Genomic DNA, 10108 nt, shown 5'->3' with positions numbered 1-10108 from the left:
CTGATGCGGTGCGATTTTGCTTGGTGTGTTTCCTCCTGGGCCGCAGTTTTTCCATCGGTGGTTCCATTAGGATCTTTCGGTCCCTTTTAGCTCAGTAATTTCAGGTCAAAGGGGCTGGAGTGCAAAATCTTAGGATGGGATATCCCCATGTTTGCCCTTGACTGGAAAACGATGACAGATAATCCCCTTTCTGGGCCTCAGATCCCCTTTCCATAAAAATGGCATCTTTCTACTAGTGATGTTGAAATGAGATAATGTGTATGAACCTTAACTGACTTTTGGAAATTAAGAAACAGGCAGTTCCCACCAAAAGTCTTTTGTTGTGGTTTCCCCTGACTGAGTCATGCTTCTGTGTTTTCATTTGTCAGGCTCCTCACCCAAGTTTAACTCAGTCATCCATCTCTCCACCTGGGCTTATGTGTCTATGTTGTCTGGAGTTTCCCCTCCCTGGTGGCTGACTTGTGCCTTCCGATTTGTCTGTGTACCACTCATCACCACCTTAGGTTACATCCTGTGTTCAGCATCCCACTAGAATTAGCTTTAAGAGATCAGGGACATTGTTGGGGGTCACCTTAGCATCCTCAGTGCCTAGAATGGTGCTTGGCACGCTGTGAGCCAAATACCATTTAATACCTGTAGAATGAGCTTTGCCAGCAGCTAAGCATGCATGGCCAGGCCATCGTCTTCTATCTGACTCTACAAGACTGCTCTGCCACTGCTGAGGAATATGTACGTGTCATGGTTACTTGGTAAAAACACTGTTGGTTGCCCCCAGGCATATACTAGTTTGTTGGGGTGCTGGGCTCCCTTCAAGCTTTCCCTTGGATTTAGGTGTGGGGTGCTAAAGCGAATAAGGAGGCCATTAGCTTGAGATCAACTCTGTAGCACCAGCTCCTATGCAAGCAAACCAAAACCCAATCAAGTAATTTCTGTGCTTCCATGTTGGGTCTATAAAAGCTTGCTGCTCATGCTGCTGAGTGGAACTCTGAACCTCTTCTGTTTCTGCATGCTGCCTGGTTTGTGAATTGTTTTTTTGCTCAAATAAACTTGAATTGGTTTTCTGTAAAGTTTTTCTTTTAACAGTTCTGGTGTCAGAAATGGGGTCTGAAGGCCCCCGCATCCCCTCAATCATGACCTCTGGGAACAGTGACTAAACGGATGTAGGTGCTTCATTGCGCAGGACAGTTTTCTGGATAGCCTTGGGCCTACCCAGTTCTCCCTCCTTTTCCTTCGTAGTTTTCAAGAGTAACTGCATAACATGCTGGGATGCAACATCCTGAGATAGGGAGGGACTGGTCGAAGTAGCCCAGGCTCTGTTCCAGTTCTCCCCTGGAAATAGAAGGTCCTTCAGCACTTTAGCCCAGTGATTCATGTGAACACGCGGTGTGTAATCTGGGTGGGCCGCTCTTTGCAATCTCTTATCTGTGGTGTGAGTGAGGAATGTGCAGTGGAGACTTCATCCACCTGGGTAACTTTCTGAGCTTTGGGGGATTGACTCACAGTGAGTCCTAGCCTTCGTCCCTACCACTTGTCTATAGGTACGAAATGCACTGCGTGTAAATTGTTGCTTATGATAATTCAGAACAGGCTGGTAACCAGTGCCCAGTGGGTCTGCTTCACATGCTGAGCCGTTAGTGCTCATAGCTTCTCACTGCACATTTGGAGGCTGCCACTTGTAGGCCCTGCTTGGATACAAACTCTACAACTTGTGTCAAATTCTTAAAGTTTATTTGAGCATTTTTTATCTGAGCTGGGTCCAGAAGTTACGACAGAAACTGGGACTGGATCCAGTACAAGGCCTATGGGAACAGGACTGAGTCCAGTAGGAGGCTTATGGTTGGAAAGGGTATGAGAATACATGGAATGATGCCTTCATTTGGATCCAAGGAGTCTGAAACTCCTCCACCTGGAACTCCAGCCAGTTTCATATGTAAGAAACTATCAACCCAGAGTCTGCACTTTTGCAGAGAAATGGGTGAACCTACCAAGGGTTATCTAAGAGTTAGCAGTGGTCAAAGTGAGGAAGTTTTAACCTAGATAAAATTGTTCACTTGCAAGGCATTAGAAAAGAAAGGATCTTTGCAGGACTAGGTCTGAAAGGAATAAAATAAAATATTAAGAAAAAAAGGATAAAAAGCAGCTCAGAAACAACAGGGTGTATTTTGATTGACATGCAGAGACTTCTAAAAGGTTAAATGAACCAAAAATTGCCTTTCTAAGTGACTTCTTACAAAAAGCAAATGAAAAACTTAAGCAGCTAATTTATGAGAAAAAACTTGTATTTTGGTGGATTGAACTCACTGTGCATTCTGTCTTTCTATCCTTCTCTGCCTACTCAGAATCTCCTAACTTCTTATCTCAGTTACCTTCCTACCCCAAAGACAAAAAGAAAGCCAAACAAATGCCTTATATAGTTAGGCCCTCAGATCAATAAGTCTGCTTCTTTAATTACTGTTATGCCTTGTTCAGAAATCTTTTGAGTTCAGAGCAATAGTGAAAGGTTTCAAAGGAAAGCCCCCAGAAATTTTCTCAGAGGTAAAAAATTCTCATGGAGTACATGATCCATGATTCCTTGATCTTTCCCAATTTATTCATATGATATTGGGACTGGTGATACTTGTAAATGGATGGCTGAGGCCAGATGGGAGGTACTTGAAAAAGATACCAAAGATCTAACCGTTTGGTCTTTCAGGGATGGACTAAAAAAACGGCTAGGGAAATCTCATATGTCAAAGTAAAGAGATCACAAGATCTTAAATTTGGAAAGGAGAACTTTATTTTTGAGAAGGGTTGCAACCCACAGCCTGGGAAGCAGACCCTCTGGCTGAGACAGAAAGGAGGCACTTTGAAGGAAGAAGGGTGGGACAGGAGTTTTATGATAAACAGGTTGGCTAAACATACATATTTAACAGGTTATAGGAGGAGGTATGAATATTCGTGAAAGGGGCTTGTGAGGATGTGTGGCAAGTGAACATTTATGTTACATGGTCCCACGTTCACTTCAGGGTGGAGACTTTACATTAAAATCTAATAAAATTAGTCTGTGTATGTCAAAAGGTAAAATTTAGGATTGTTTGAGCCTGGAAGGTCGAGGCTGCAGTGAGCTGTGATTATGCCACTGCACTCTAGCCTGGGTGACAAAGCAAGACCCTGTGAAGACCTTGTCTTAAAAAAAAAAAAACAGGTAAATAAATAAGATTAAAGAACTGTAAAAACCTAAGAATCAACATGCAAATGTGTGTTTTGTAAAATTATTTTAAGTTGCCATATAATAATTGTACGTATTTATGAGTACAGTGTGATATTTCCATTGCATGTATACAGTGTGTAATGATCAAATCAGGATAATTAGCTTATCTATTGCCTCAAACATTTATCATTTCTTTGTGCTGAGAACATTCAAAATGTGCTTGTTTAGCTATTTGAAATATACTATAAATTGTTAATTATAGTCACCCTGCAATGCTATGGAACACTAGACTCATCCCTCCTAACTAGATGTACTTTTGTATTTGTTTGTTTGTTTGTTTGTTTGAGACAGAGTCTTGCTCTGTCGCCCAGGCTGGAGTGCAGTGGCACCATCTCGACTCACTGCAACCTCTGCCTCCCGGCTTCAAGCGATTCTCCCGCCTCAACCTCCCGAGTAGCTGGGGCTACAGGTGCGCACCACCATGCCCGGCTAATTATTGTATTTTTAGTAGAGGTGGGGTTTCACCATGTTGGCCAGGATGGTCTTGTTCTTTTGACCTTGTGATCTGGCTGCCTTAGCCTCCCAAAGTGCTGGGATTACAGGTGTGAGCCACCACGCCTGGCTGACTACTTTTGTATTTGTTAATCAACCTTTGGCTATGCCCCCTTCTGACACTTCCCAGCCACTAGTAACCATTATTTTACTCTCTACTTTTATAAGATCAACTTTTTTAGCCTCCACATATGTGTGAGAACATACAATATTTATCTTTCTGTGCCTGACTTATTTCTCTTAATGACCTCCAAGGTCGTCCATGTTGCTGGTATGACAGAACTTTCTTTCTTTCTTCTTTTTTTTTAAGATAGAGTTTCACTCTTGTTGCCCAGGCTGGAGTGCAGTGATGCGATATCGGCTCACCGCAACCTCTGCCTCCTGGCAACTCCGCTTCCCGGGTTCAAGCGATTCTCCTGCCTCAGCCTCCCGAGGAGCTGAGATTATAGGCATAAGCCACCACGCCTGGCTAATTTTGTATTTTTAGTAGAGATAGGGTTTCTCCAGGTTGGTCAGGCTGGTCTTGAACTCCTGACCTCAGGTGATCCACCTGCCTCGGCCTCCCAAAGTGCTGAGATTACAGGTGTGAGCCACCACACCCAGCCCAGAACTTTATTCCTTTTTTGTGGCTAAATGGAATTCCGTTGTGTATATATACACCACATGTTCTTTATCCATTCACTTGTTGATGGAGAATTTTATCCTGGAGAATGTTCCATGTACTGATGAAAAGAAAATGTAATCTTCAGCTGTTAGATGAAAGATTCTATAAATGTCTGTTAGGTCCATTTGGCATAAAGCATAGTTTAAATCTAATGTTTCTTTGTTATTTTCTGTCTAAATGACTTGTCCAGTGCTATGAGTGGGGTGTTGAAGTCCCCAAGTGTTACTGTATTGGAGTCCATCTCTCCCTTTAGATCTGATAATACTTGGTATTTATGTATCTGGATGCTTTAGTGTTGCGTACATATATATTTATTATATCCTCTTGCTGAATTGATCCTTTTATTATAACATAATGACCTTTTCTCTTTTTACAATTTTTGCTTTAGAGCCTGTTTTATCTGATATAAATACAGCTAATCCTGCTTGCTTTTGATTTTCATTTGCATGGAATATCTTCTTCTATCCCTTCACTTTCAGTCTTTATGTGTCTTTATGGGTGTAGTAAATTTCTCGTTGGTAGCGTATAGTTTTGTCATTTAAAAAAAAATCCTTTCAGCCAGTCTATGTATTTTTAGTGGGAGAATTTAACCTGTTTTAATTCAAGGTTATTATTAATATGTGAGGACTTATTTCTATCATTTTTTGACTGTTTTCTTGCTGTTTTATATATCCTTTGTGCCTTTCTTCCTTGCTTATTGTTTATTATTTTGGTGTGGTGTATTTCTATAGTAGCAAGTTTTTATTCTTTCTTTTTTTTTTGAGACAGGGTCTCACTCTGTTGCCCAGGCTGAGTATAGTGTCATGCCCATGGCTCACTGCAGCCTCAACTTCTCAGGCTCAAATGAATCTCCTCTCTCAGCCTCCTGCGTAGCTGGGACCACAGGCATGCACCACCACACCTGGCTAATTTTGTATTTTTTGTAGAGATGGGATTTCACCATGTTGCCCAGGATGCTCTCAAACTACTGGGCTCAAGCAATTTGCCTTCCTCGGCCTCCCAAAGTGCTGAGACTACAGGTGTGAACCACCCTACCCAACCAAGTTTTTCTTCTTTTGTGTTTCTCCTTTGCGTATCTGGTCTACCAGCGAGTTTTATACCTTTGCATGTTTTCACAATAGTGACGATTATCTTTTCACTTCCAGATGTAGGACTCCCTCAATCATTTCTTATAAAGCTGTTCTAGTGGTAATGCATTTCCTCAGTTTTTGCTTGTCTGCAAAAGACTTTATTTCTCTCTCATTCCTGAAGGATAGCTTTGCTGGATATAGTATTGTTAGTTGACAAGTTTTTTTTCTTTCTGCACTTTAAATATATCATCCTGTTCTCTGGATCCGGCCTGTAAGACTTCTGCAGAGAAATCTGCTGTTAGTCTAGTGGGGATTCCCTTATATGTGACTTGATGCTTTTCTCTTGATGTTTTTATTTTTATTTATTCATTTTATTTTATTTATTCTTTTGAGACAGGGTTTCACTCTGTCACCCAGGCTGGAGGTGATCTCAGCTCACTGCAGCCTTGACCTCCCAGGCTCAGGTGATCCTCTGACCTCAGCTTCTTGAGTAGCTGGGATTGCAGGCACATGCCACAGTGCCCCGCTAATTCTGTGTGTGTGTGTGTGTGTGTGTGTGTGTGTGTGTGTGTGTGTGTGTATATTATTATTATTATTTTGGTAGAGATGAGGATTCACCATGTTGCCCAGGCTGGTCTTGAACTTCTGGGCTCATATGATCCACCTGCCTTGTCCTCCCAAAGTGATAGGATTACAGGCGTGAGGCACCGTGTAATAGTGTCCCATGTCTTACAGGTTTTTAAATATTTTTCATTCTTCTTTTTTTTCCTCTGCTAGATAATTTCAAATGACCTATCTTCATAGTCAGAAATTCTTTCTTCTGCTTGATCAGGTCTGCTGTTGAAGCTTTCTATTGTGTTTTTATTGTATTCATTGAATTCATCAGCTGCTGAATTTCTGTTCAGTTGGGGTTTTTTTCTATGATTTCTATCACTTTCTGGAATTTCTTGTTCATATCCTGAATTGTTTTCCTGATTTTGGTGGATTGTCTATCTGTATTTTCTTGTATATTGTTGAGTTTCCTTCAGATCATTATTTTGAATTCCTTTTCTAGCAATTTGTTGATTTTCTTTTCATTTTGGTCTGCTGCTAGAGAGTTATTAGATCCCTTTGGTTGTGTCATACTTCCTTGCTTTTTCATGTTTCTCATGCCCCTGCATTGATGTCTGTGCATCTGGTGGAAAAACCACCTCCTCCAAATTTTGAGAGTGCCTTGCATAGAGAAAGACTTTCACATGTAGTTGGGTTGGTTTAAACGTGCTGGTTAAAAAGGATGTGGTGACTCTGTTTCCAGATAAGTGCAGTGATATAGTCCCCACTCAGCTTCTTCAGCTGTGTTGAATGCCAGCAGTAACTGTAGGTGCCTCAGTTGTCTAGGCTGTAAAGTTTGTGGTAGCAGTGGTGCCAGCATAGGCTGTTAATGTCCTTGGTATCAAAGGCTTTTGGAGTCCTCCTATTCCTGTTTTCCCCACAATAGGGGACTCAGGTCAGGGCATCTCTCTTGATGTCAGTCTGACATGGCCTGTAAGCAGCTCCAGTGGTGCTGGGTTCCAGGTGTAGATGCTTGCAGCAGCTGTGAATCCAGGGTCCTAGGCTCAGGGTCTCACAAGCCTATTATGGCACGTGGGTTTTGGTGTCTAGGTTCATTCTTTGTGGCAGGGTTGGATGTTGGTTGCCAATAGATCTGTGACTCTGAGCCACTCCCTAGCAGCTCCGGCCTGGGGCCTGGGTTGTAGCTGTGATTCTACCCCTGGGAGACAGGGCACAGCACTGGCCCAACTCTGGGGAAGAAGGCTTGTCCTGGGGGTTTGGGCCTCAGGATCAGGGCATGACTGCAATTCGATAACCTCAGCCAATAAGGCTCAGTGGTAACTTGGGTCCCAGGGGATGAGGCACTAGGTGGTAGTGACTCTAGACTCTGGGATGGTGAGGCTTGGCAGTACCCCAGACTCTGGGAGGCCAGGTGCAGAGGTGGCAAGGATGGTAGTATAAGGTTGTCATTTGGGCCCTTGAGGGGTAGGGAATAGCACAGCAATGCCTCCACTTCCCAGGTAGAGGGCTGTCTCAGCTGCTGAGACTCTAGAGTGCTAGTCCAGCTGCAGGGAAGCAGGTACTAAAGTTGTTTGGCCTGTAGGGTGGGTGTCTCCGCTCAGCCACTGCTGTTTCCCTGGAATGCGGGGCACCATCTCAGCTCTGCTCTGGGATGTGAAGCTGTGCAGCTTGGCCAGGGCACTGACTCCTCAGGAAGCAGCGTGCTGTTTCACCTCAGGCTTGGGGAGCATGGCTGCTCTGGGCAGCCCAGGCCCTGTTTCCTGGGATGCAGGGCCCTTCTCAGCTCTGGCCCAAAGGGGTAGAGGGAGGGGTAGGCAGGTGGCTTCACATCTGCCTGGCCCCACGGGAAGGCTGTGACAGCTGCCCAGAGGGGTAGAGGGAGGGGTAGGCAGGTGGCTTCACATCTGCCTGGCCCCACGGGAAGAGGCTGTGACAGCTGCCCCAGTTCTGCTTGGGGATGTTGGGTCATTGGGCTGTGGTGGTTCCACAGGAGCTGCCCTTATTGTTCCAGACCATGACACACTCCAGCCATGCTTCCAGTTCCAAGATGGCAGGGCACAGTAGCCATGTGGGCCATGGGGGTGGGCACCGTGTTGCTTCCTTCTCTGGGGGATCACAGCCATGTAGACTCCAGGCAGCTCCCTCTGCTGAGCTTGGTGCCTGTGGGGACTACAGGGACCCCAGTGGTGAGGGCTGTGGGTGTCCATGGTGGTGGTGGGGGCTGCTGGGGTCCTCTTGCTTTCCTCCCCACCCAAGGGAGAAGCTCCTTGTGGGTCCCAGCTGGTCCCAGTTGGGGGATGGGGTGGTGGAGGCCCAGCATTTCCTTCTCGATGTGGCCATCCTGAGTTTCTGTGCTCACCAGCGTTTCTGTGACTCTTCTGATGCACTCCACCGCTCTCTCTCTCTCAGTTACTTTCATTCCGATGCTGTTGTGTGTTCATTGTTCTGGCTGTCTCCACGGGGGTCCAAGCACGAGGGGCTTCTAGTCAGCCATCTTCTGACCCATGTGTATGTGTTTTCTGTGGTTAAACGAAGGCCATGATCAAAGTGTGATTTCACAAATAACGTGGTTTAATTGCTATACAAACAGACTCCTTTTGTCACAATGCTCAAAGGTGGGGAGGATGATGAGAACAAATCTCTCAGGGAATACACTCAACAGATGAGGTACATTTTGTTAGGGTTCAGTTATTAAAGTCCAGTTGCTCTAGGGTGGAAGCAGGCTGCTGGGGATGTAGAGTCTAACTGAAGTTTTAGGTGTACCTTTCTATGAGAAGTTCTTGGAAGAGACGGTTTGACCAGCACAGCAGAGATCTGGGGTGACTCTCCAGGTCCCTCGACACGAGTGAGTGGTGTTGCTTGTGGACGAGGCTTCAAAGCACAGATCAGAGGCTGACAGAGTAGCCTGGCCACAGCCTGAGCTGTCAATGTGTCTGTTGAAATTATGGATGTGTATGTGTTTTGGGGTCCAGTAGTCACATACATGGTCTGACAAGGTGTGATGTAAGATCTTCATGGGGCTGGGGCTTATTCTCCATTTTCTCATCACAGCAAAGCATGTTCCACTCATGTAGCACACGATGTGTTTGGAATCATGTCACAGCTGCATAGCAAAGTGGCCTGCAGGGTCCATCCCTCCATGGATGTCAAGCCCCACAGTAAACCCCAAAACCTATGTATTTAAGTTTTTTGGGATTATTGCTTTCATGATGACAAAATGAGTAGCACCATCTCCAGTTTTCCCATTTTCCTGGGCTATTTCACAGCTAACATATTTCTTCACCTAGCCTTTCTTCTAAGTTTCTTTGAAATCCAGTGTTCAGAGTGAAAGCTTGTAAACAGTTATGATGAAGCCTTTTTGAAAACAGCTTTATATTTCTTTCCCACTTGGGCGAAGGCTTGACTCAGATGTATAACTGGCAATTTTTACTCCTGATAACAGTACCCTGGCTAGATCAATCGATTGACCTTGATGTTTAACTCAGCCAGTTGTACCGGAGGCTCTGTTCTCACTCCCTTCCCTCACTGACTGCACAAGTTTGCCATTTAAAAATGCAGCTGTGTCTATTTCACTCCTCACCACATTGTCCCCAGTCATCATTTCTCTCACTAATTGGCATTATATTCCAGTTTAACTCTGCAGCACCATTTATGAACTATTTAATCTCAGTTGAGTCATGATGGTACATTTGGGATTGGAAACATTCGAGCCTGATGTGCTCTGTGGGACTAAGAAGAAGGAATGCGGTTCTATTTGTACAATCCATCAGCAATTGATCATGGACTGTCTTTTGTCTTCTACTGTCTTGAATTCTCATTTCATCTTTCCTTGTTAGCCTCGTTAGTGAACCAGAATACACACATTCACTCTGAATTCACTCAGAAGGGACCTTGCAGATGTGGCTGAGGGTCTTGAGATGGGAGATGATTCTGGATTCTTCGTATGTGTCCAATATAATCGCATGGGTGCTAATGAGAGGGAGGCAGGAGTGTCTGTGTTGGGGGAAAATGATGCGAAGCGGAGGTTGGAGTGATGCGGGGTGGCCTCTGGGAGCTGGAAGAGGCTGGAAATGCACTCTC

This window comes from Macaca thibetana, chromosome 11 (assembly GCF_024542745.1).
Source record: "Macaca thibetana thibetana isolate TM-01 chromosome 11, ASM2454274v1, whole genome shotgun sequence".
NCBI classification, from domain to species: domain Eukaryota; kingdom Metazoa; phylum Chordata; class Mammalia; order Primates; family Cercopithecidae; genus Macaca; species Macaca thibetana.
This window is presented reverse-complemented; position numbering follows the sequence as displayed.